Source organism: Canis lupus, chromosome 1 (assembly GCF_048164855.1).
Source record: "Canis lupus baileyi chromosome 1, mCanLup2.hap1, whole genome shotgun sequence".
NCBI lineage: Eukaryota > Metazoa > Chordata > Mammalia > Carnivora > Canidae > Canis > Canis lupus.
In genome coordinates this window covers 8491631-8519048 of record NC_132838.1, presented here as the reverse complement: position 1 = coordinate 8519048, position 27418 = coordinate 8491631, and the positions used below count along the sequence as shown (strand labels likewise).

At 37.7% G+C, this 27418-nt stretch overlaps 1 long non-coding RNA gene across 4 annotated transcripts in view; it reads right to left on the bottom strand.

The window, feature by feature from the left end:
• LOC140630344 (uncharacterized) overlaps positions 1 to 27418 on the bottom strand; it is a 94802-nt gene that overhangs the window by 32199 nt on the left and 35185 nt on the right. For all 4 annotated transcript variants that reach the window (XR_012028108.1, XR_012028110.1, XR_012028109.1 and 1 more), the window contains one exon: positions 10439 to 10476. This is a non-coding gene — a long non-coding RNA (uncharacterized lncRNA). The remainder of the gene's footprint in view (positions 1 to 10438; positions 10477 to 27418) is intronic.

Below are 27418 nucleotides of genomic sequence, written 5' to 3'. Positions count from 1 at the left end.
CTTATAGGTTACTTCCTTCTAGCAGAAAAGATGCAATATATTTCAATATATGCATCAGAGTAAAAAATCATCAATTTTTACTCATTTTCCTATTACCCTATAACCCTGTTTTATTTATTTTGAGACTTTTATAGTAAGGGCATTCTGGTACAGTAGTCTAGGCTCTCATCCTCTCGTTCATACAACTGAAGGACATTAGAGTTTACACTTTATTATTGTTTTCCCAGGACTTAGTTTCAATGGCTGGTGCATGAGAGGTTTTTCTGTCTGTCTGTCTTTCTTTCCCTTCCTCCTTCCCTCTCTCCCCTCCTTCCCTTTCTCCCTTTCTCTCTCTCTTTCTTTCCTTCCTTCCTTCCTGAAAGGCTTATCTTGTTCACTGATTCCATACGTCCACCTGTCCATATATCAAGGAAACTTGGAAGATATAGTCCTATAGGTAAGATACGAGGTTGGGAATACAACACAAAGTCAAGTTTAGGAAGCTGAGGTGAAAAAAAATTTAAATTATTTCCTAAAATCCCACTTCTCCTAAAGTGAGGAATGAATTAAGGGAGGACCAGCATTTTGACCACTTCATCCATGCAGCCCTAACTCGGTGCTTTAGCTACTTTATTCATGGCTATGTATCCAATACTTAATAGTGCACCTGCCACATAGTGATCTTCTAACAAATATCTCTTGAATAAACAAGACTTCTCTTTTGTCTACTTCATGAAATTAGTGCTGCTTCAATATCATCCCAAACAGTGAATCATGCAATTTTTAAAGTGTTGGCAATTACTTTAACATCATTAGGTACTCTAGTCTATTTCCCTCAAAATGTTTTCTCATAATTATTTACTATTACTTCTATTAATTTTTTTCTGTACACTTTCACAAATATATAATGTAGTCTGTAGGAAAATATGAAATCTCTTATGAGTTTAATAAGTAGTTAACAGAATTTTAGGGGCACCTGTGTGGCTCAGCAGTTTAGCATCTGCCTTCGGCTCAAGACGTGATCCTGGAGTCCTGGGATGGAGTCCCATATCAGGCTTCCTTCATGGAGCCTGCTTTTCCCTCTGCCTATGTCTCTGCCTGTCTCTCTTTGTGTCTCTCATGAATAAATAAATAACGTCTTTAAAAAATACACATTTCGAAGGATGGTATAATGAAAAGATGATAAGGTTTTAAGTGAGAAAAATTTGAGTTAGATTTTAAGTTTGCGTTTTACTAGGTTTGTGGCTTGGGGACTATTAGTTGCTTTTTTACAGCTTTGCTTATCCCAAGAAATGTTTTCAGAATTAAATAAGTAAAATCATGTTGGTGAAATCCTTGGCAGGGGGCCTGGCATGGTGGAAGCAGCCATTTGTACTCCTTTACATCTGCCTTTATCCATCTACTAGACCTCTATCTGAGACAGTGACTAAATTCATTGATACAACTTTGACAAATACTTGGTTTTTATCCAACCAAGTTGGGATGAACACATGCATTGCTGTTCCGTTAATCACTCTTAAAAAATGCCTAGCGATCAAAGCTTTGCTGTGTCTATTGTTTTGTTGTCTCTATTGCTCTGCAAAGAAAATAGGATGAAAATAATGGCCTTCGCTGGAACCAGGCTAAGACAGTGTCGACATCTACATAACCTGCAATATTTTTGAAGACAGAGAACAAACAAGATACAGGTTACTGCTCAGGTCAGTGATCACACTCCTAGAGCTCATTCCATGGAGGGAGATTTTCTGTGATGGAAACAGTGCCTTGAGCATGATGCCCCTCCCCTCCTCCTGCACTAGGTAATGCTCTCTCTGAACCAGTGTTCTAGAGGTACAGAATTTGAACCACAGCAGAATCCTCAAAGAGCATCATGAATTTAAAGTTGCAGGTGCTGTCAACACAGTTTTCAAGTAAACAATGCCCATGTCCATCACTGTGCAGCTCAATCAAGAAGACTATTTAGAATCATCTTGGAACTGAGCCTTGTCAGGTGCCAGCTGAGGTCTTGCTACATTAGTGATTGTGAGTCTCCCAGATGCCATTTTGAATTACCAGGTACCATTCTATGTGTTTAAAAGTGAAGTGTGGTTCACATAGTTAAATGATCCATCTTGAATATTCCTCAGCCATTAGAAACGACAAATACCCACCATTTGCTTCAACGTGCATGGAACTGGAGGGTATTATGCTGAGTGAAGTAAGTCAATTGGAGAAGGACAGTCATCATATGGTCTCATTCATTTGGGGAATATAAATATGGTGAAAGGGAATAAAGGGGAAAGAAGAGAAAATAAGTGAAAATATCAGTGAGGATAACAGAACATGAGAGACACCTAACTCTGTCTGGGAAACGAACAAGGGGTAGTGGAAGGGGAGGTGGGTGGGGGGTTGGGGGTGATTGGGTGATGGGCACTGAGGGGGGCACTTGATGGGATGAGCACTGGGTCTTACGCTATATGTTGGCAAATTGAACTCTGATAAAAAAAAAATGATCCATCTTGTTAACTTGATTCTCTGAGATGAAGTGCAGGTCATAGCAGAATCTACTCAATCTACTCAATCTACCCTGGCTTCTAACTAGTTAGGTTTTTCATTCAGACCTAGTACCAAGTTCAATGGCTTATACATATATGTATTTTAAAAGACTTAATTTATTTATTCATGAGAGACACAGAGAGAGGCAGAGACATAGGCAGAGGGAGAAGCAGACTCTTTGCAGGGAGCCCAATATGGGACTTGATCCCCAGACCCTGGATCAGGCCCTGAGCCAAAGGCAGATGCTCAACCTCTGAGCCACCCAGGCATCCCAGCAATTCTTTATATTAAAACATTTTCAACTAAGAAGTTCATTTCCAGTTAGGTCATGCCTTTAGTGTTTATTGCTTAAACTAACATGTGAATGAGAGATTTAAAAAATCCCTAATTTAAAATAGTAATCTGGAGGACCCCGTGCTTCTAAAATTTGTCCATAAATCCTACAGTTTATAGTTCCCTCTGATGGGTAATGTAAAGTAGAATATATATATATATATATATATATATATATATATATATATATATACACACACAAATATTTTCTATAATTATATATATGTATATGAATATATTTTCTACTTTACATTATATACTACTTTTTACATTACCTCCTGGCAGGTAGGTAATAGTAAATAATATACAGAGTATATAATATATAACACATATAGTATATATAATGTAAAGTAATAGTATATAATGTAAAGTAGAAAATATACTTTCTACATATAAAGTAGAAGATATTTTCTACATGATATATTATTTTTCTATTTTACATTGTATACTATTACTTTACATTATGTATATATTTTATACCATATATATACATATATATGTATTTCACACTGTGATATTGCCTGTCGTTTCTCTAATTTAAAATGGCTTGGTGTATGAGAGAAAGAAGAGTTAACCTTTCATTTATGCTCTTTCTCAGATTACAGAGTAGATACAGGGAGAACAACAGAGTAAGACTATCCATGAGAACAAGGCTGACTTATTTTTTGAAATCTTACAGAGACCTTGGATGTTCTGGGGAAACAAGGAGCCAGAAAAAGATGAGGTTTTGGAAAAAAAATCAATGGGTTGAATCAAGATGTAAACAAAAATAATAAACCAGTCATTGCATTTTCACCTTTAAATGGAGTATGTTGGATCAGCTTCTCTGTGAAACATTTCTACAATCGTACCCTTCTCAGTTCGACGGCAGCAGTTCAGGCTGTAGTGAGAGGTATGTGGAAGGACCATCGGGAAGAAGATATACAACTTGAGGTTTAACCACCGGAAAGCCAATAAATAATTGTCAAAAGCTATAGCAGGTGATCTGTTTAATAAAGAGAGAATTGGGGATTGCTTTTTTTTTTTTTTTTTAAGATTGTATTTATTTATTCATGAGACACACACACACAGAGGCAGAGACACAGGCAGAGGAAGAAGCAGGCTCCATGCAGGGAGCCCGACATGGGACTCGATCCCGGGTCTCCAGGGTCAGGCCCTGGGCTGAAGGCAGCGCTGAGCAACCCGGGCTGCCCTGGAGATTGTTTTTGATGAGAGTGTTTGTGTATTTCCGTAGCCTCAGGGTTCTGTGTCCCGGGAATCGAAGAACATTCTGACTTTACATAATGGCAGAGCAATCCGTTTAGAGGAGACAAAAATCCTTTTAGAATGAACCGCGTGCAAATAGGGCCGCCCCACAGATGTCACCGGGCCTCCTCCTCGGTGCTCCCGGCCGAGGCCCGGCACCTGCAGGCCTGCCCGTTCTCTCTCTGGGAGCCTGGTAAGACCCGAGCGGGTAGGCCCAGATGTCCGGGCCTGGCCCTGGCCCCCCAGTCCCCTGGCCCCCCGCCAGCCACTGTGAGGCCTGACAACTGTTACTTTTTACTTGCAACCACTCTGAGCTTAAGGAAACTGCAGCAAGGGTAGTAATCTCTGCTCTAACAGTTGGTTTGGCATAAGGGACTATTCTTGGGGAACGTTTCTTCTCTTTCAACTGAAAAATTGCAACTGGCATCACTACTTTTGATTTCAGGATGCTCTCAGCTTCTGCCCCGAAACCCTGTCATGCAACAATACAGAAGCGTTTAATCAAGATCGTGCACCGAACTTCGTAAGGGTGATTTCATAAGTATATCCAGTTTTTTTTTTTTTTTTTTTTTTTTTTTTAAGTGGAGCCATGAAATGAAATTCTGGTTGTTCAGGACCGGCTCTGTCAAGGGTGGCGGTCACTGCTGAGCTTCTGATCAGTCTTCAGTAATAACAGTGAAATTGCCTGGCTGTGACCCCCCTACCAGAGCTGTGTTTCCCTTGTTGTTGACGTTCTGTCTGTGGAAGGCAGACCTGGATCGTCTGAGGTGTGACATTAAATTAGGTGACAGTGCTGCCAGAGGAGCCAAAAGGTAGGATGTCAGCGAGTGCTGCGGGACGGCCTGGGAGGAGTATCAGAAATGAACCTTTTCATTTTCCAAGCATGGAGCTCCAATCAGACGACTGTTGTGAATGCCTATGAAAATTGTAATTTGTAATTCTGGGCACCTTGAGCTAAATCCTATAAAAGATTTCTCTTCATTTTTTTTCTCCCTCTTCTCAAATGTTGTGGTTACCAAGGGAGATATTGGGATAAGAAGGTAGGTGAGACCAAAGAGCAAGAAAATCTGCATGTTCAGGTTGTCTTTACTATAAATCCAAAGAGCCCTTGGAAAGAATCAGTTTGGCTAACTTATGATGATTTGGAGACATGTTACTAGCGAATTGAAGTTTTAAATTTTTCAGTAGAATATTTGGGGTCATGTGAACAGGAATTGACAACTACAGTAGTACAAATAAAATGCAGGCCTCTTACGACTTTCTATTTTGTTCTATTTGATGTCATAGCATCCTTGAGAGGCATGTTCCAGGACCCAGAGGTGTAAGACACAGAGGACTGTGCTGTCCTCTGCTTTCCTAAAAAAGCAATTTGTTCTACATTACTGATCTTTAGTGATTTTTAAATTTTTTACTACTTTTCTTAAGATAGAAATCTTATTTTTATCTGATAGGGTCATCAGTGCTTCGCCATATGCATTCTCTTCCTTGGAGGTTGTAGTTACTCTTGTCATTGCCCATTTGAGTGATTCCCAAATCCATGCCTGGGCTCACATCAGACCTTCCTTCCATCCGAGCCCTTCCATGGACACGTCATATCCACCTGCTCTGTGGATTGTCCACCATTTTTATGTCTCTAGGCTTCATTCCCAATGGGCCCTTCAGTCTTCAGTGCTGTTTCATGGCTCCTGTGTTGTTAGAGATCCTGCCTATCTTGAGGCACATCAGCATAACAGAACCTATCACCAGGTTCAGGTGGTATTCAAAGTGTTTGTTAGTCGGTGTGGCATGGGTATCTGTCACTAGGCAGAGCTGACACGAGCCTGTATGCTGCTGGGCAGCATGGTTGGATGTCAGCTCTGAGTATCACACTCTTTGACATTTGTGTTTGCAAATCTGTCTCCCCTACGACACTTGTCATACTGAAGTTCTCTGATGTCTGGGCCTTGCTCGCACTTTAAATCCCAATCATGTTCAAAGTGATTGGGTAACTAAAATGTTCCTTGAATTTGAGTGAATAAATCATCTTTTTTTTTTTTTTCAGTGCTTTGTTTCCATTCATCTAGCCTTATTTCACATTTATTGCTTGGATGTCATATTCCTCTGGTGACTTATGTTGGCCCTTTCTGTATATCAAATTTGTCTCTCCCTCTGTTTCAGCAGCTTAATGTTACAAACTTCAAGCTGTTGTTCTAGATTAAAAGGATAATGTTGAATGATAATTATATCATCTGATCAAATTAGCTACAAAAATCTATCTTACAATCAAATTCTAGAAAAAAAATAACCTTTTATATCTATATTAAGTAGCAAAAGCCAAGGGTGGAGCTCTGTAATACTTTAAAAACATTTTCTCTCTTTAAAAAAATTTTATAGGGCAGCCCCGGTGGCGCAGCGGTTTAGCGCCGCCTGCAGCCCAGGGCGTGATCCTGGAGACCCTGGATCGAGTCCCAATTCAGGCTCTCTGTATGATGCCTGCTTCTTCCTCTGCCTGTGTTTCTGCCTCTCCCTCTCTCTGTGTCTATGAATAAATAAATAAAATCTTAAAAAAAAATTAAAAAAAAATTTATATCAACCCATTGACCAAGATTTTTAGGGTAGGCTATATATCTAGCTGTATGTCTATATTATTATATTATTTTCTAGTTTGTGTTTATCAATACATTCCCAAAAACACTATTTTAAGTGTCCTATTGAAATCAAGACATGGCATGCCTATAATACTGTATTTTAAATCTTGAACCTACAAGCTTAGTTATCATAGAAATAGTAAAAACAGGACTCTGAGATAATGGGGCTCTGGAAGATCTTTCCTCCCTAGGGGACCAGGGTCTCTCCTTATTTGAATCTAGAGTGTATTGCTATGCATAGGCCCTTTAGATAGAAGACCCCTGGCTTCGGGTGTCAGTGTGGTGGACATTTGAGAATATCACTTGCCCAAGCAGGAAACCTTAACATAACACGTAAGGCTGAAAGGCTTGGTAACTGGGACGATAAACTCAAGGAGTCAATGAGCAGGGTTGAGTGCACACAGCAGGAAAAGCAGGAGTGTGAAGGAATGCAGCTCGTGTCGAGGAAGAAAATTTATTTATAACTAGATTGTGGGATCAAGCATCTCCATGGCGTTTCACTCTGGTCCAGACAGATGCCATGCCTCTCCATGACCTAACTTTTCTCTACTGGACAGTGATGATCCACCATCCATTTTGGCTGTGATTGAACACATGCACAGCCTTTTTGAAATGACTTCTCCATTGGGATCATAAAGGACTTTCCATTCTTAGATGTGTTTTTACTCAGAGAGAGAAAAAGTATACCTGTAGAGCAAGTTCAACTGTGGGCCTCCCAAAGTCCTCCTCACCCATGGATTCTGACCCATTCTTGCCTTCCAGGGCACCAGGCCGTTTTCCCTGTGCCTTTTTGCCAGAGTTATAGAATGCAGAAGCCAACCTTGTGTAGTAAATGCTAAATGTGTTGCACAGAGTTTTCAGTTAGGTCTGCTTTATTTGATTTTATTCTCGATACTAAAAAAGCACCTTAAACATGACCCTCGAAAAAGTGCCTTAACCTTTGGAAAACATGTCTAGAAGCAGAGGAAATTAAGGCATCCACAGGATCCCCTTGAGCAGTGACAGAAACCTGAACTGTGAAGACTCTGACAGCGCTTGCTGGTTACCATGGTGAGAGAAGGCCTTCTTGTTTATAGGCCATGAATGGGATGTTTATGCTCCTCAAGGTTTTAAATTAATTGTTTTGTGCACATCTCCTTCCTCCTACATAATGTCAATGTGTTGAACCAGTGCATAACCCTTACGTAAAGACTGGTGGGCAGGTTCCTTAGGACAAATGAGGATTCTCCTTCCACTTATCTAAATTCTGGGTGTATAGTAACTGTGCTATGTATCATTATTCTATCTCAAGTATATGTTTGCCAGCACCTCCAACCATTTCCAATATTTTCTTGTAAAATAATATGTATCCTGTGGCCTGACTTGCAATACAAAACCGTGGAATTAATGCTAGCCGACTGTGGAAGCCTTGCGTGTGATGAATAGGGCACTTAGAGTTGATGTACCTTGTACCTTCATTTCAAAGCTGTGCTTTTGTACCATAAAACACATTTACTATGCAAAACCAGTTTTTACATCCTGATTTTTCATTGCTCTTTGGGATAGCCTATGAACATTAAACAGTTCCTCGCTTTCTTTTTTCTCAGGGCTGATAATTATTTCGCTCTCTCTCCCTAAAGTCAACGCTAACGTCTTTTGAGCAAGTGGTCCCTCTATGATATCACCTTTGTATGAGTACGTGAACATCATCTCAACCATATCACACACTAATTTCTTTTCCTTTTTTCTTATCATGTGTTAAAGAAAAATAATGAGAGGATATTAATAATAAAGGCAGTATTGAAATGAGCAGAACCAACTATGCTACAATTATATTGTTATCACACAATTGCATTTTTTTCTTATTTTACCATTAAGGCATGTATCATTATTTGTGGGAGCAAAAAAAACTTATAAGGAATATACAGGGATCTGTTTTAGTCTCTGGTTTCAAAGACTAGGAGTACTTACCACATGATGATCTGCTCAATTGGTGAGAAAAATACCTAAAATCCTTACCTTCTGGGAGTGCCTGGGCAATTTGTTAAGAGAAGTATAGTAAAGAGTTTTGGCTTCAGTAGAAGCTATTTGCTGGTGATTAAAGAACATTCAACTATCAACTATCAACTATCAACTAACAAACCTTATCATAATTTATGGTCCTTAACAACTAATGATCTACTCTGTAACCAAGGATAAACTTCTCTTATAGGTGTAATACTTTATATTTCAGAGTCTTGTTAACTGTGCACCTGGTGAATTGTGTTGGGAAGCAAAGCCAAGAAAGAGAAAGTAAACTCTGTTAAGTGCTGAGCCACTAATTATTCCTGATAACTTTTCTTATTCTTCCCATAATTATATAACTGCTGGTTCCTAGTCGCCAAGGTTAAGAATTATGTTTCCTGTACTCTCTGGCAAAGAAGGGGAGCCATATTCTGGCCAGCTTGGACTTCTGACCAGCAGGACTGCAGATGAGGGAGTAAGCTTCCTTGGACCAGGGATGAAGCCAACCCTCTAAGGATGGCTGAACAACAAGCCCAAATAAGGTGCTCGTGTCCCTGGCATTGTGAAATGACCGTACCAGCTGTGGACTCCTTTCAACCAGAGTATTAGGTGAGGGAAGAAAAAGAGATTCGATCATGTTTAAACCATTGTTATTCCAATTCTCTATCAGCCATATCTAATCTTACAAAAAAGATTCAAGCAAAAATAAGTAGCAGAAACATAATGAAATAGAGAATTAGACTGTAAAGGTTGACATTCAGTAAAAAAAAAATACATTTGGTGAAAGAAAAGCAAGATATGTTTTTCTTTCTTTTTTTTTTTATTGAAGTATAGTTGGTACCCAATGTTCCATTAGTTTCAAGTGTAAAACATAGTGATTCAGTAACTCTAGACATTATGCCGTGCTCACTGCAAGGGTAGTTTACCATGTGTCCCCATACAACACTATTACTATACCATTGACTATATTCCCTAAGCAAGGTGTCTTGTTCAACTGTGTTTCCGCAATGCCAGAGGTAGAAAGTAGGGGCTTGAATAATGTTTGCTAAAGCTTTTGTTAAGATAAACCTGTAGGTGAATTAAGAGGATCTTACCATTCCCACATAGTGGAAATATAGAGGGATTGAAAGGCCATCATGTTCCTATAGTTCCTGTCAGAATACTGCTCCTAGTATCTCAAGAAAAAAACAAAGCTTTGGGGGGTTGTTCTTAGTGCTATTTGCAAAACCTAACTCCCCAAATTAAACATTGTAATAATAGCAGCAGCAGCAACCCCAACAATAAATAATATGTGTTAACCCAACAAATCAGGAAGAGTAGAGAGTACATTTGTTTCCCTGGAGAAATTGAGTAAAAGCTTTCCTTGTGGAATAGAAAGTGCAGAATGATTGTTAATCTTGATAATCTACTCAAAGGAAACTAGTCTTCAGAGACTAATATTTCAAACTAAGGGAAAACAGGCTGCCAGAAACAAGGGCAAAGGAAATCCCTCCACATGATCGTCAATTTGGAACACAATTTATGAAAATATCTTAAGATGGGCATGCTTTTGAGTTACAGTGAATGAATTTTAATTGGAGATGGAGCAATTAATTATAATCAAAACTCAATGATGCATTATCTACTAAGATATCAAAGAAATAATTTAATTTAACAAATACTTATTGAGCACTCTGCTAAGATTTATGAACGAGACAAATAAGGCAACATATTGTCTCTGCTCTTAAGTGACTTACCCTCTGAAGAAAACGCCTTGTATTTGCAAATGCAGTTTCTGGAGGAGAGAGAAGTGGAACAAGACAAGAAAGCTAGTTATCACTGTTTCTATAGGAATTTAGGACCTCCTCTAAAACGGAGAAATATGTAATCATGTTGGGTATTGTTTGGGTAAGTGTGAACTCTAGTAATCCTTAATGCTTTTCTAATAACTATAATGCATGTGTTATGACTTTTTCAGTTGCCTGAGATAAAAATTAACTCAAACTTTCCTTGGCAAAAAAAGAATATGAATATGATGACTGCTGAAAATAAAATAACTGCCTTGTTTTCATAGCTTGCAGTTTGCAAGCAAACCAAGATTCTTTTCTTTTCCTTCCTTCCTTCTTTCTTTTTTTCCTGAGTACAGAACTTCAGAGATGAATCTATTTTGCTTTGCTTCATGTGTGCAACCCTCACTGAAGGTAGGTAGAGTACTCCTGTCTTTTTCATCCCTGGGCAGGGTTGGTCCCAACCAGACTCAGCATGCTGGGCAGTATTTTTTCGGAATAAGAGAAGTGGATTTCCTAAATGAGCTAATTCTAGGTGGACACATCCACACCTTCTTATGTTCCCCAAAGTGTGGTTGACTATTCAGGAAAAAAAAATTGGAAAACGAGTGAATTTTTTAGTAGGTAGAAGATGGAATGAACAGAAAACAAAGATAATCTTTTAATCTCTTCTTACATATCAAAGGTCATAATGCTGAAGAGAAAGGACAATATGAAAACTGAATACCTGATTAGATGGATGATTTTAAGGAATAGGATTTTAAAAAATTGTTTGTAGTAATTGCGAGGCTTAGGGCAGTAATTCCTAAAGTGTGTTTTCCATGTGATATAATATGATAGAAGCATTCCATTGTCTGACATATATTGCAAACATTGTGCATTATATTCTTCTATTCAGACTTTCCAGTACATATTACTATGCCAAAGACTGAAGTGTTTTAGAGTAAATAAGCCCATTTTACACGGTTTAAAAACACCATTTATTATATTCAGGGATTTTTTTTTTTTATATTTAGGGATTTTAAAAAATGCATACTATAAACATTCCAAACACTGATTTAGGAACAAAGAGGTACAATCCTTATCAAGAGAACCTGAAATGGAATTTGAACTGGAATGAGAAAAGGTTAAAACTTCTTTATAAAACCACAAAATACAGAGGATATAAGTTAGAGCATTATCATGAAGGGGCAATGAGGAATTCAAGGGCCCACTTTATCTGGAAACCGTCAGATGTTTATACACTAACTAGTAGGATATGAGTAATGATTAACCACAGAGATGTAAATATAATTCCAGGCATCCTATTAAACATAGGATTTCTGCATGCTTGTTGAAGGAAAGATGACTACCTTGAATCATGTTGGAGCAATTAAGTATTAGTCACTCCAAATTAAGCTCATTTCCTATATAGATTAGTAAAATCTCTTGAACATTACCTGTGTCCAGATTTTAGTAAGGTGTGTGTTGTGGACTGAATTGTGCTTGCTCTCCCCTGCAAAGAGATAAGAAGTTCTAACCTGTGTACCCTAGCAGGTGACCTTCTTTGGAAGTAGAGCCTTTACAGAAGTAATCCAGTTAAAATGAGATCATTAGGGTGGACCCTAATCAAAAATATTTTTGGTGTCCTTCTAGAAAGGGGGAAATTTGGACGCAGAGACAAACACACACACAGGGAAGATGACGTGAAGACAGGCAAGGAGAAGATGGTCATGTGATCGTAGCATTGCATTAAAAAGCCAAGGAAGGCCATGCATTCCCTGCAAACACCAGAAGCTAGAAGAAGCAAGGAATGAGTCTCCTCTAGAGTTGTCAGGAGCATAATCTTCCTGACACCTTCATTTTGGACTTTTACCCTCCAGAACTGGGAAGCAATATGTTTATATTGTTTTTGGCTACCCAATTTTCTTACTGTGTTACACTAGCCCTAGGAAACTAACATAGCTTATGGCAAGGTCATGACATCAGAGTCTTTGATCCCTTCATGTCATCTCTTCCGCTATATATGGATGACAACTAGCACTCCCAGAACATGGAGACTTGTTTCAGCTGTTGTTTGGCCAACACTCTCAGGAGTCACCAGTACCTAAGCAGCACCCACTCAGTACCTTTGGTTTCTGGGGCCACACTTTAACCAAGGCATGCCTCCTGCTTGCCTTTGGCTTGTCCAGTTTGACACAACGAAAGTGCCTATAACCTTTACAAATGATCTCATACTAATTTGTGTAAGGTAATACATTAAGAATCTTCAGAAGGCACTGCATGTGCTGGAAAATCATCAAAAACAAGTGATGTTAAATTTAATAGGGATGGATATGAAAAACTCTATCTGTATTCCAAAGGTAGGTTCCAGAACTCACATCTCAGATGTTATCTGATGCTCTTGGATTTATACTGGGAAAATCTATTTGTCTTTGAAGTCGCTCAGCTTTTGGCTTGTTTCTGATGGACAGGAGGACTTCTGCTGGAAAATTGGGCTTGATGCAAAAGTCCACTGCAGCAGTAATCCAGCTGTGTTACTATGTGTGTCCTTTTTTATTTTTTTAAGATTTTATTTATTTATTCATGAGAGACACAGAGAGAGATAGAGGCAGAGACACAGGCAGAGAGAGAAGCAGGCTCCATGCAAGGAGCCTGATATGGGACTCGATCCTGGGTCTTAAGGATCATGCCCTGGGTTGAAGGTGGCGTTAAACCACTGAGCCACCCAGGCTGCCCTGTGTGTCCTTCTTTTGACCAGAATGCACACACAGCCCTGCCTTTTCATGCACTGCATTTGGGCTCAGAGTGGGCCCATTCTGTACATTTTTGAAATGTTGACCTAAAATCCTTTTAGTTAATATGGAGAGGTTTTGGCAGCATAGATAATTTTGTTAGATATATTTCAAGGAATTTGAAAAAAAAATCTATCCAAAAAAAATAATGGGACACTTAATGAGAAAGGAATGAGGATAGTTATTATAATGTGATGAGTCAAAGAGCAGAGGTCAATAACTTAGATGAGTCAGACTGAGTTCCTCAGGCCCACTGTTTGACAGCAACCGTGACAGTTTTTAGATCTTCTTAACTAGTGCTCCTGCATTTAAGCAGCATTCTGCTAATGTCTTTCTTTTATTCTTGTTCAACTCCTCTTTGGTTAGTGCAATAGAATACCGTTTACAGGAAGCAGTCTTTTATTAACAACAAATGTTGCTGTACTACTTCCCAGAAAGAGTACTTTTTTTTTTTTGTTAACAATACCCTTTCATATTATTGATATATATTTATTGAACATCTGTTAAGTCCAAGACACTAGAGATACAAATATGTTTAATCCACTTGAGGATATTACCATTTCGAATGGGAAATGTTACCCATATTACTTAAAAACAATACAAGGTAGTATATAAAATACATGTCATGGTTGGTACAAATAGTACCAACCATGGTACAGATAGTAAGTGCTATGATATTCTAATGAATAATTGTTGCATCTGGTCATAGCTGGGGAATATGTTCTCAACTGGATCCTGATAAAAAGAATCACAGTTTTTATGTAAGTGGAGATAAAGTGTCAAATTTGCAGAAATTCACTATTCCCATTACCTAATCAATTCTGTCATTAATTTTTAAATAACAAGAGAATATTATTATATTCATGCAGTGGTTTCACAGAAAGCCCCAGAGATTTCAAGATTTGCTAAAATGTTACAGTAATTAAAATTATGTAATCATCATAAGAATAGGCACACAAATCAATAGAACAGAATAGAGAATCCAGAAATATACCCAGACAATATGATCAATTAGTTTTTGGCAAGATTGCTAAAGTAATTCAAATAGGCAATAATAACCATTTTTACAAATGGTGTTGTAACAACTAATTATACATGAGACAAATAAACATCAATCCTTATCTCACCACAGACAAGATTTAACTTGAAATAGGCTATAGATCTAAATATGAAAGATAAAACTATAAAGCATCTACTAGAAAACAGAAGATAAAATCTTTGCAAACTTGGATTATGTAATAATTTCTTAGTGTTCTAAAAGCACTTACCATAAAAGAGAAGAAATGATAATTAAGTGTGGTGGACAACATAATGGTCCCCTCCCAAAGCTGTCCATATCTTAATCCTCTGACCAGCTAAATATGTTAGCTTACATGGTAAAAGTGACTTTGAGATGTGATTATGTTAAGAACTTGGAGATGGGGGAGATTATCTTGGATTATTAGAGTGGTTTCCATTTAATCTAGAGAGAGAGAGATGAGTAAGGAAGAGTTGCCAGAGAGTTACAGTGTTCTTGGCTTTGAAGATGGAAGACTGGGACCATGTGCCAAGGAATGTGGGCAGCTTCTGGAAGCTGGGAAAGGCCAGAAAAGTCATCTTTCCCTTTCCAGAAAGGAACAGAACTCTGCCAACCCCTTGGTTTTAGAGTAGTGAGGTCATGTCAGATTTACATACAAAGCTGTAATATGATAAATTTATGTTGTTTTAAGTGACTAAGTTTGGAGTAATTTGTTATAGTACCAAAGTAAACTAATACAGTTGGTCTTCATTAAAATTAAAAACTATTTTTTAAAGTTTTAATTTAAATTCCAGTTAACATACAGTGAAATATTAGTTTCAGGTACACAATTTAGTGATTCAACACTTCCCTACCGCACCTGGTACTCATCACAAGTGCCCTCCTTAATCCCCATCACCTATTTCACCCATCCCCCACTACCTCCCCTCTGGTCACCATCAATTTGTTCCCTGTAATTAAGAGTCTGTTTCCTGGTTTGCCTCTCTCTCTCTTTTTTCCCCTTTGCTCATTTGTTTTGTTTCTTAAATTCCACTTATGAGTGAAATCATATGGTATTTACCTTTCTGACTGACTTATCTCACTTAGCATAATATACTCTAGCTCCATCCAGGTCATTGCAAATGGCAAGATTTCATTCTTTTTAATGGCTGTGTAATATTTGAATATATATATATATATTTATATATATTTTATTTATTTATTTATTTATTTATTTATTTATTTATTTATTCCATATCTTCTTTGTGTATGCATCTGTTGATGGACATTTGGGCTGTTTCCATAATTCAGCTATTGTAGATAATGCTGCTATAAACATCAGGGTACATATATCCTTTTGAATTGGTATTTTTGTATTCTTTCGGTAAGTACTTAATAGTGCAATTGCTGGATGATAGGATAGTTCTATTTTTAAGTTTTTGAGGAAACGTCATACTGTTTCCACAGTCACTAAACCAGTTTGCATTCCCATCAATAGTGCATCCCTTTAAAAATTACTTTTTAAAAGATCATTAAGGTGATAGAAAAATAAGTTGCAGACTGGGAGAAAATATATGCATTACATTTCTCTGTAAAGGACTTGAGTCTAGAATATACCTATTCTATGTCCGTGTCAACTTTTATAATTAAATAAGATGAAAAACGTGCCAGTTGAAAATGAGCAAGAAAGCTGAACAGAAAATTCACAAAATAAGATATGTAAGTGGCCAGGAAGTACATGGAAAGGTACTTTACTGTCCTTTGCTTGTCAGGGAAGTGAAAATAGAAAACAATTTGAGATAACTCTCTACTCACTCACTGGAATAGCTTAGATTTTCGCACTGACAGTCCAAGTTGTTGGTGAGGATGTGAAGCAAATGGAACTCTCATTTATTGTTGTTTGGAATTTTAAACTATCCAGTGTCTATCAACTACTGAGTGGATAAAGAAATTGTGGTACATCTGTTCAATGAACCACCACTTAGCAATAAAAAGGAACAAACCACACACAACATGGATGAATTTCAAAAACTATGCTGAAGAAGGTGGGCACAAAAGAGTACGTGTTGTAGGCACAAAACTCTAGAGAGGACAAATCAAACCTACAGTGACAGAAACAGATCAATGTTTCGTTTGGGAGGCGGTTTGAGGAAGTTCTGTATTTTGATTTTAGTGGAGGTTTAGACTCGAATATACAATATCCTGTGGTTTATAGAGATGTCTGACTCACGAATCAGTTTGTACTCATCAGTGTCTTTCAGCCAACATAAACGAACAGTAAGCACATCTTATGAAAATTGTGGGGAATGATGTGTCTCTCTCCCTCTCTCCTCTTCCCCTTCTCTCTCCCTTCCTCCCTCTCCCACTCCCTCCTCTCCTCCACTCCTCCCCCTCTTTTTGGCATTCTTCATTTGGGTTGTTCATCTTCTTCCTACCAAAATTCTCCTAGGGAAGAAGAATAGCTGGATTAATTCAAGAGAAATACATTCTTTATACAAAGAGAGACAATAATTTTTCATCTGCCTTCCTCAAGAATGAATGGTTTAAAAATGAGGTGTGATGTGGAATCATGGATTATTTATTATCGATGGTGGTAATCATAGATGCTATCACACCCACAACTAAGAAATGCTGTCGCAACCAGCCCTGCCTTGGTGGAACTTGATAAAGTTCTTTTGGTGTGGATTTTTAGCTGTCCTGATTGTCTAGCCCAATTTATCTCTCCTAGAGTTCATATTTAAATTGATGGTAGTTATAATAGTTTAAGGCACATAAGAAATACTACAGTGAAATTTCTAGTGGATTTCTCTTCAATGACCATCTCTAGCACAAATAACATGCAGTATCTTAGTTTACAAAGCGAGCGATCACTTCAGGCTTTTTGCAAGGAGTTGGTTTGGCTTTGAGAACAGTCTGGAAATACCAACTTTCTGCCATTCTGTGGACTGAATTGTATCTCCACTTCCCCTTTCCTCTGAGCCTTCAACTTCAGTGCACACTGGGTTCCTTCTCCTGGCAAAGTCTTATAGCTCTCCCTGCACCCATCATCCGGTCCCACCATGTCTCGACAGAGAACTTGATTATCCCTTCCTCTCCCTTCCCCATTATTTCTCTGTCAACTTGCTCTTTCCAAACAGCAGACCTTTCCTTCCTTAACACCCTCAGAGTTGTCTACATCAGTGTTTTGTTAACTGAGCTGCACACCAGGACCATCTGGGAAGACTTGTCAAAATATATTTTCTCCAACTTTATTATTAGAAATTCAGATAATTCAGATTTTGTAGATATTCCATAAGAATTAGTAACCTTCCTTTTAATGAGATACATTGTGATTCTAAATGCAACTAATACACACATAGATCAGCTTTCACTTTTTTAAATCTCAACTTTCATTCATTCATTCATTCCTTGGCTCAGCTGCTCATCAAACTCATGTCTCTGTTTAGGAATTAAGCAGCTTTTCTGGCTATTTAACAGGAATTTATTTTTAGCCATTTGTCCTGTTATTTGACAAATTTAAAAATACATTAAAATTTGAAACCTTGAAAGACATATTTGGAACACTTTGAAATAGCCAGATACATGTACACAAACAAAAGTACATACATGTTCACTAAACTTTCTGTCACTTGACTTCTATAGAAAAGAACTTTAAAAGTCTATGGAGAGGGAAGCCTGGTTGGCTCAGTCGGTTAAGCATCTGACTCTTGATTTTAGCTCAAGTCATGATCTCAGGGTGGTGAGGTTGAGCCCCTTGTTGGGCTCCATGGTGGGTGTGGAGCCTGCTTGAGATTCTCCCTCTCTCTCTTCTCCTCCCTCCCTGCTTGTGCACTCTAAATAAATAAATAAATAAATAAATAAATAAATAAATAGCTATGGGAGACTTTAATAACATCCTCAAGCATCTGTAGATTTTGAAATTTTAGCTATTTATACATTGGAGTCGCACTGTGACAAAACCCTATACATGCCAGATGTGAGGCTGCAAGTCATAGATTGTGATATGTAGCAATGAAAGATAGGGCTCGTTCTTAATAGAGCAAAGCTGTCTTTCAATAGAGCTTCCAGCACAGGTCCAACTTTTTGGCTGATATCTTTGCAAGCTGTGATTCTCTTATTTTGGAGTACTGTTTTATTCAGAGATGAGTCATGTGGTGTTACTAAAAGAAGTGGCTCCGATGTCGAACAAGCGGAAGGCATATGTGTAACAGCTCTCTTGCCTACACGGTTGGAGTGAGCGATTAATTATTGTCTGTTACTAGACTTCTCACAATGTCTTCTACAACAGGCTCATAGGTGGTTCTATGTAGGTGAATTCAAAGCATTTAGTTGTTATACTCTTTTGATTTGTTACTCTCTTTAAGGCTAACAATTCAGACTTCCCAAATGAGAAGACTGTAATATTTCCCTTCTTAACTTTTTATTGGGTGTCTGATATGCTTTTCTGAAATTCCAAATGGCCTAATTTTTTGCCACCATTTATGTTGAGTATTCCTCATCCATACATCATTCCCACTGGGACTTTTATTTCTTCATTCATGCATTCAACAAAGTTGAGTTGAGTTCTGGGGAATCATTAATGAACCAAACATGTCCTTACATTTGATTTGGTTTTTTTTCTTTTTTAAATAAGATTTTATTTATTTATGAGAGAGAGAGAGAGGCAGAGACATAGGCAGAGGGAGAAGCAGGCTCTATGCAGGAAGCCCAGTGGGGGACTCGATCCTGGGACTCCAGGATCATGCCCTGAGCCAAAGCCAGATGCTCAACCACTGAGCCACTCAGGTATCCCCTTATATTTGATTTGATGAATACTGTGGTTCCCATGATAAATTTGAGCCTTGTTATGCAATGACATGAAATATGACCAATTCAGAAATTTCCTGCCTTTTCAGAGTTATTATTCCATGCCTTACCAGTGAACTCCGTATCTCTTTCCAGTCTTTTTTTATAACTGTAACTCCTTTGGAGCATGTGTTGGGTTTCATCTTCATACTTAGCAATCCTTTCATTCATTGCTATAATAAACTTCTAGTACTTGCTATTTATCAGACATTGTTCTTTATATAATACATATGCATGCTTTATATAGGTGAGCTCATTCAGTCTTCACAACCATCATATAAGATGGATATTATTGTTATTTCTGTATTACAGATGAGGAAGCTGAGGCACAGACAGGTCAACTAACTTGCCCAACTAACTTGTAAGCTAGCTTGTAAGTTCCAGACCAGGAGTTCAAAACTGTCGAGCTCTGAAGACTATGCTCATCCCTGCTACCAGTAGTGTTCATTTCATATGTGTATTTTATACATTTTGTGCATATAGTTTTACTGATTTAATATATAACATACCATGGAGCATATAGAAGTATTTGTTTTGCCAAAATGACTTTAACTGAAATTTTCACAGATATTTGCTATTGATTCATAATATCTTTTACCCACAGGATCTTATATCTTTCTACCTAATACATATACTTAATGGTGACATCACTGGGCCTCTAGCTGCCCAGTGTGTTCCTATCTCCCATATAATTTTCTTTAAAAAAAAGATTTTAATTTATTTATTCATGAGAGACACACAGAGAGAGGCAGAAACATGGGCAGAAGGAGAAGCAGACTCCTTGCAGGGAGCCTGATACGGGACTTGATCCCTAGACCCCGGGATCATGCACTGAGCCGAAGGCAGATCTCAACTGCTGAGCCACCCAGGCGTCCCTCCCATATAATTTCCTTTTGATGATAAAAGAAGTCATGAGTGAAGCAGAGATGAGAAGAACCAGGGATGAATTGTATACCTACTAAACTAATATATTGAAGGCCTGATCTGCAATGGGATGGTATTTGGAGATGAAGTCTTTGGGAGGTAATTAAGGTTACATGAAGTCAGGAGGATGGGACCCCTATGCTGTGATTAGTGGCTTCAAAAGAGAGACCTGGCTCTCTCTCTGCTCTGTGAAGACTCAAAGGAGACATGACCATTGCAAGCCAGTAAGAGAGCTCTCAACAGGAACAGAATACATAGGCACAAGTCCAATTTATTTGTGTACTTTTCAATTTCAGAACTGTGAGAAATAGATGCCTATTGTTTCAGCCACTCACTCAGTCTATGGTATTTTGTTACTGCAACCCGAACAGATTAATACAAGGAGGGAGAAAATAAAGGGGTCACAGTTTCTCACGGGCATTATAACTGACCTTCACCAGGTCCCAAACCACTTGCTTGTCTTTGTTTTGTTTACAAAATGCCTAATAACTATGACTATAACTTGAACATTTTATTTATATTTAGTTACATATACTTGATCATATAAATATATGCTTAGTTACATAAATGTATACTTTAAATGCATAGTTACATATGTGTGTGCATGTATATGTGCAAGTGAATACGTTTTTGTTGAACTTTCCAGTTTTATTGTATTTTTAAATAGAATCAGTGTTTAAATTTTTTTTTCAGTGTAATTTGCGTGTGTTTAAAGATCACTTCCTGGCATATATTGCCATTAAATGTTATTCTGTTGTTTCTTAACATATATATTGTTTACTTATATGTGTTGATTTGTTGGCATGAATGAACAGATATGATACAACCTGGTTATAACATCCATAATTCCTTTAAGAACTCATATCAATGGTAATTAGTAATTACATTTTTCTTTATAAGCCCTTATAAGATCTCACAACTAGTATTAGAAGAATTTATTTGCACTGAGGTTGGTATTTATATAAAGAAAATATTTAATTTTTTTCCATATTTACCTGTCATCTAGCACTGAGTAGTAGAATTTAAACACATTTTTTCCTAAAAAACTCAGTGAACACCAAATAACCAACTCAAATATGGAAACCTGAAGAAATCATAGCCACCTTTAGATCTAAATAAAAGATTGTCAGCTTCTAAAATCACTGGTCTTGTGAATGTGGCTTGTGAGCACCTTAAAATTTTAATTTAAAAAATCTTATTATACCAACTATACCGCCTAGGAGAAGGGATCAAATTACAAGACCGAAAGAGCAGTCCTATACTTGGTGTGCTCCACAGTTGTTTCTATGCCACAAACACCCCTTTCTTTTGAAGATACCTTTCTAATGCTACCAAATCATGCCAGGCAACATATGTGGACTAGAATCTCTTTGTGGGACTCTCAATTATATTTTTATCAGATTTGGAAGATTCAGCCAGGAGCAATTATGAAATCATAAAATATTGTTTGTGTGTATGTGTGTTTGTGTATTTGCATTTTTGTGTGTGTCAGAATGGAGCATTTGGCTAGAGAAATGTATGGTATATAAGAAATAGCTTTAGAAATAGAAAATGAGTGTTAATGGGATATAGATTGATTTTATTAAAATGTCCTCTCAGCTTTAAATATAATACAATAATGATACGTACAAAAATATTAAGGAAACACATTGAAAAGATAGCTAAATTAATACTTTTTTTAACGTTTAAGCAAAATTCTAAATGGCATTAACGACTAGTAACTAAAATGGAATTTGGATTTGCATAGCAGGAGGAATTAAAACCATTTTTCTTTTTTACTAGACTTTAGGCCATTTATCTGTCATCCCTGTTGTCCCTGACTCTCTTCCTGAGGGTCATTGTTCTGTATTACCCTTCACTCACAGAGGTGGTTTTGTTTATTTCATATTTTTTTTTATCTTTTATAAGCAGTTCTCCACATAATCATGAAAATCTGCCTGTAAGCCTCAAAGCATTTAGACATGCTTTGAATTAAGGATCCAAACCATAGTAATAATCTACTCTCAGAAGTTCTTAATACACTCTGCACCAGGAGGATCCTATTCTGTTATAGACAGCATGCTGGTTTTGTTTTCCAAGTGTTTTAAACTCAAAGGAAAAAAATGTTAGCTTCTTAAATAAAAGTGGTCATCAACTGCTGTTCCCATCTGAGCATAGTTTGTCTTGACTTAGCAGACTTTATTACGAAGGCTTTAGAATATTTTTAATGTAATGAATTTTAAATGCAGAATATTCAGGACGCAGACGCTGTTTAGAATAAGGCAAAGTGAAGTATGATCAATCTTAGTAAAGGATACTCTTTTTGATCATTCAGAGAAGACAGAGCAATAGAATGTCATATAAAACAATCAACCTTTATTTTAAAAGCCGTCATTGCCCATGCTGCTTACCAAGGGTGAGTGTGGGAAGGCCAGCTGGACAGCATTGCCTCCTTCACGGCAGTTCTGTTTTACTGACCTGAGCTGCTGGTTATGTGAATGACCTCTGGAAAGACTTCATGGCTGTGCCAAAGCAACCTCTTCCACTCAGGACCCTTGAAGCATTTCTTTAGTATAGTAAATTCCTCACGTAGATATGAGTCTAATGGCAGTTAGAATACTTTCTGTTGGTACCCATTGTCAGGAACTGTTTGAAGCTGCCTGTCAGGACAACTTGCAAGAGCTCTCCTTCCTAAAAGGCATTAGATTAGCTGATGCTTGCACACCAGGTAGTCTTTCCCTCCTTAAATCTGTCCGGTCCTGCCAAGCTAGGTCATCATGAGAGCGCTTCACGGGAGAGGTGGCATGGCTGGTGAGTCACTAGTGAACATCTTTCTTTTTTTTTTTTTTAAACACAACATTTTATTTATTTATTTATTCATGAGACACACACACACACACACACACACACACACACACACACACACACACAGAGAGGCAGAGACACAGGCAGAGGGAGAAGCAGGCTCCATGCAGGGAGCCCGACATGGGACTCGATCCCGGGTCTCCAGGATCATGCCCTGGGCCAAAGGCAGGTGCTAAACCACTGAGCCTCCCGGGCTGCCCAGTGAACATCTTTCCAACCACTTACTTACTTTCCAGTGGGTTTCCCTAAGGGAACCCCCACTGCAGCTTCAACTACCAGCTATATGATGATGATGATAATTTACAGGTCTTGCGCCTGTGCTCCAGATGCATTTCTCCAAATGGCATTTCCCTTAGATCATCAGAGAAGCCTTGTTCTTACAGCATTAAAAACTGAAATCAAGTCTACTGTGACCTCTGCCAGACCTGCTCTTTCTTCTAAACTCCATATTTACCTTTGTACCAGGCTATGAAGGGTTGTGTGGGAGTCGCTCTGGATTTTAGATTCTCCATTCTAGCCTTCTCCCTCCTTTCTTACCCTACTGGTCCCATTGACCTTTGTCATGTCAACTGGCTGACGTCAGGACCCCTAACATTTGGCATTGAAGAGCAACTTGTACTTTCCAGTTTGGTCTCCCTGCTTTCAAGTTCATATTCCTATGATCTGTCCACTACTCATTTTAGAGAAAAAGGAATGAAGGGTTACTCTGATTACTCTTGCCACAGGTATTTTTTAAAAGATTATTTATTTATTTATTAGAGACAGACAGAGAGAGAGAGGCAGAGACACAGGCAGAGGGAGAAGCAGGCTGTCTTGTTGATTTGCAAAATAATATGTGTGAGGTCCCTAGCACAGAGCCTGGTATAGGAAGAAACTTCTTTCACTGGTTAAATATCATATGTGCATTTACATCTTTAGCATTGACATCTATACGTTACCTATACCTGTACTCGTATTTATATTGCTATCTATCCATATCTGTATCCAATCATTCATACCATTAGTAGAATGATCTTGTTGAAACATAATGGAGACCAGACTTGAAAATCCTCCAAGCAGATAAAAACCATTTAAGTCATGCAGACTTATTCCAAATCTAGCTTACTTCATGAACATACATGAAACTTAGCTTATTTCTTGTAAATACCTCTGGCAATCATAAGAAAAACCCTAAAATTATCTTCCTGAAAATGGTATAAGATAATCACTTCTAACCAGTACCCTGCCATCTGGAAACTTCCATTGTGATAACCAATCATTGTAAAGGTTAAGCAATCCTCATTTTCATTTATAAGCCATCCTGTGATCTTAGGCTTCTGAGCTTCATATCCTTTTTGTTTTTTTTTTTTTTCATATCCTTTTTGGATTTGAAAGTTCCTAGTTCATGAACGTCCTTAGGTGCACAATAAGCTCATAGTAATTACTATTTTATTGATCTGATGATTTTAATTTTGCTATTTATGGATTTTTGACCATCCATTTAAAAATGTACATTTCATTATGACACATCCCTTCTTCAAACCACTCAGGTGTCTCTTCAAAGTCTAGAGGATAAAACTCAGAGTCCTTGATGTCTAAAAGGCTTTTGTTCTGATTCTTGCTGGACATTCCTGTCTTTTGTCTGTAGGGACCCAGATATCCCAGAGCTGTGAAGACCCCCTAGATATGCCTGTGACCTGTGCGTATGCAATTCTCAATATCTGGTCCCTTTTTTTTCCTGCTCCAGATGCAGCCCAGTGTCAGCTCTGAGAAGGAGCTTCTAAGCTTTTAATCTTTATTATCTCATTTTGTCCTCCTCACTGCTGGATGGCATCTTTTTCACTATAATTTCCATCATGTCGTTGAGGACACCGAGGCACAGAAGTTTAAGACTTGCCTACGGTCCTGTCACATTCTTTCTCTACTACAGTTGAAATTTGAAGGCAGAGACTGTGTCCTGTAGGGTTTAATAATTAAACCGTGCAGCTCAAATATTTGCTGGATAAATGAAAAATCCAAGCCAGGTATGTTTTCTGATAGCAGTTCCATCCTCAAAACTTTATATAAAGTCCGTGAGCTTTGCTGTGTAAACTTTACACTTGATTTTTGCCAGCCTGGGTCATGCTTCCAAAGAACCTCCTGCACTTGCTTCACCCTGTTGCTGATTTGTGAATCCAAGCATGGCCTAATTACCAAAATGGTGTCAGGTTTCAGCGCTGAATTTTCAACCATATGGGCTGGGTGTGGGATCTCCCGGAGGTGGCCTGCTACTTGCTTGTAGATACTAGAAAGTACCAGCATGATTAATCCACAAATGTCAGTTGTAAACACCCAGAAAAAAATATGCTGCTCCTGCAGTTGTGCATAAAAGACATGGCAAAGACTCTGGTAGTTAAAATGAACTGGGCACTAAGGAGACAGTGCTCAGCCATGTGTGATGTTAACTTTAGGAATTTTGTCAGATACTTGAGACATGGTGTCATCATCTATGTGGCAGATCCAAGCTCCCTCTGCAGCACAGCTGCACACACTCTCTGGTGAGAGTCAGTGAGATGCATTAGCAAGCTTGTCCATGGACTTGGACATCAGCAAGGGTAAGGAAGAGAGCATCTTTAGGCCAGTAACACACCTTTCCAAACTCAACTCACTGCATGATGAACTTGCAAATGACCAAATCGCCAAATTTATAAAACGTACAGACTTAACACCCTGTTGTTTTTAATAGTTTTGATGGGATTGTTATCAACTTGGAAACCATGTTTTAACAACTTTAATGAGGGATTTTGATTTATTTGCTAGGTGTAGAACACACTTCTGTATATTCTTGGCAAAATGGTGAATTGGTGAATTCAGCAAGTTGGTACTACTGCTAAGACAACTCTTCTAACACCAGCAGGTTTGTGAATTAAAGCTCCAGGAGGATATGAAACGTGTGTCTTATTTAATGTTTCCTTAATGAGCAGCAGTGTACCTAGGATGTGATTAATTGAATAATTCTTTGCTGAATAAATTAACAAATGTACCCACATGTGAGATTACAGATGACTTTCTATCATCAGAAACAGAATTTAAAGTAAGGATAGAATATGCCAGTTCTAATGCTTGTGAACATTTTGATTAGCAGTATTATTTTGCTGTATTATATGCAAAGTTGCATTAAACACACTTGAATTAGGTGAGAGATGGTTCCTTGAAAAAAAAATACAAGAAAATATGAACATGGGTTTCTAAATTAAAGTAAACTTAGTGGTGACTAATAGATTATTTTAATAGATGTTTCCATTCAGCATTAGTATTTATCCAGAAAATCAGTTGTAATGATTCTGAAATTAAAGAAAAATCATAAACTTCAGTATATATATTTAATCCATTCTTACAGGCAACATAATTGTTGAATCAGTAGGTGGTTGGAAGTCAGGAAGACAAAATAAATTTCACTAATGTCTTATATAATTTGTCTAATTTTCATGGCAAGGACTGAATTGTTGCTCAGCCTTAGAATCACCATATTCAAGCAATGTGATTGTAATTGATGACATAATTAGCTTCATTACCAACACAAATTGTCATATTCTGATACAGTGCTTTCTTTTGGATAACAGAGGGTTATTTCAGCCTAAACAAAGTAGTTGAATGATGGAATGGAATGCCAAGTTGACTTATGTAAGGTCTAACTGAACTAGCCATGAAACATGAGAATATCATTTCCTATTTTTCAACCTCTAGTGAAATCAAATATACTATACTAAATTGCCTACTTTAGACAATGAGATAGTTTATTATGACAACTAAGACTAGGTACATGGCTGTCAGACTGTCCTTAGATACAAGTCTTAATGCTTAATCAAAACCCAAGCTCCTGTTATTCAACCTGTATACTTTCCTGACTTTGCTGTGTAATGAACAATTATGTATTTCTTGGAAAATAAAGATAAGCCAAAGTCCATAAAAGAAAATATGTTTGCTTGGAGTGTGTAAGGGGTATAATGGTGAAAAATAGAAGCTACAAGGATGAGAACCACCAGAAAAGCATGTATATATTCATAGACATCTATGCTCTTATTTCTTATTCATATTTATCTTCTCTGGTTTTCTTCATCGATTTTTTTATTTTTTTAAAATATTTTATTTATTCATGAGAGACAGAGAGAGAGAGAGAGGCAGAGACACGAGGCAGAGGGAGAAGCAGGCTCCATGCAGGGAGCCTGATGTGGGACTCAATCCCAGGTCTCCAGGATCGGCCCAGAGCGCCAAACCACTGAGCCACCCTGGGATCCCCTCTTCAACGATTTTAAAATGTAGATTAGTTTTAAAGTTTTCTTTGAAAAATTTTGCTTCTAGATAAATAGTGTCTAAAACATCCTTTGAATTTATGCCAGCTAAATGAGGTTTACCTTTGTATTTGTAACACATCTCTACCCCTCATTAAATACATACATATATGTGTATATATGTATAAATATAAATGAATGTGTGTATATTAAACACACGCAGTATATATGTAAGTATATGTAATTATTAGATAAGATATATGACATATAATGAATACATAATAATATATATACACATCTGAATATATATATATTT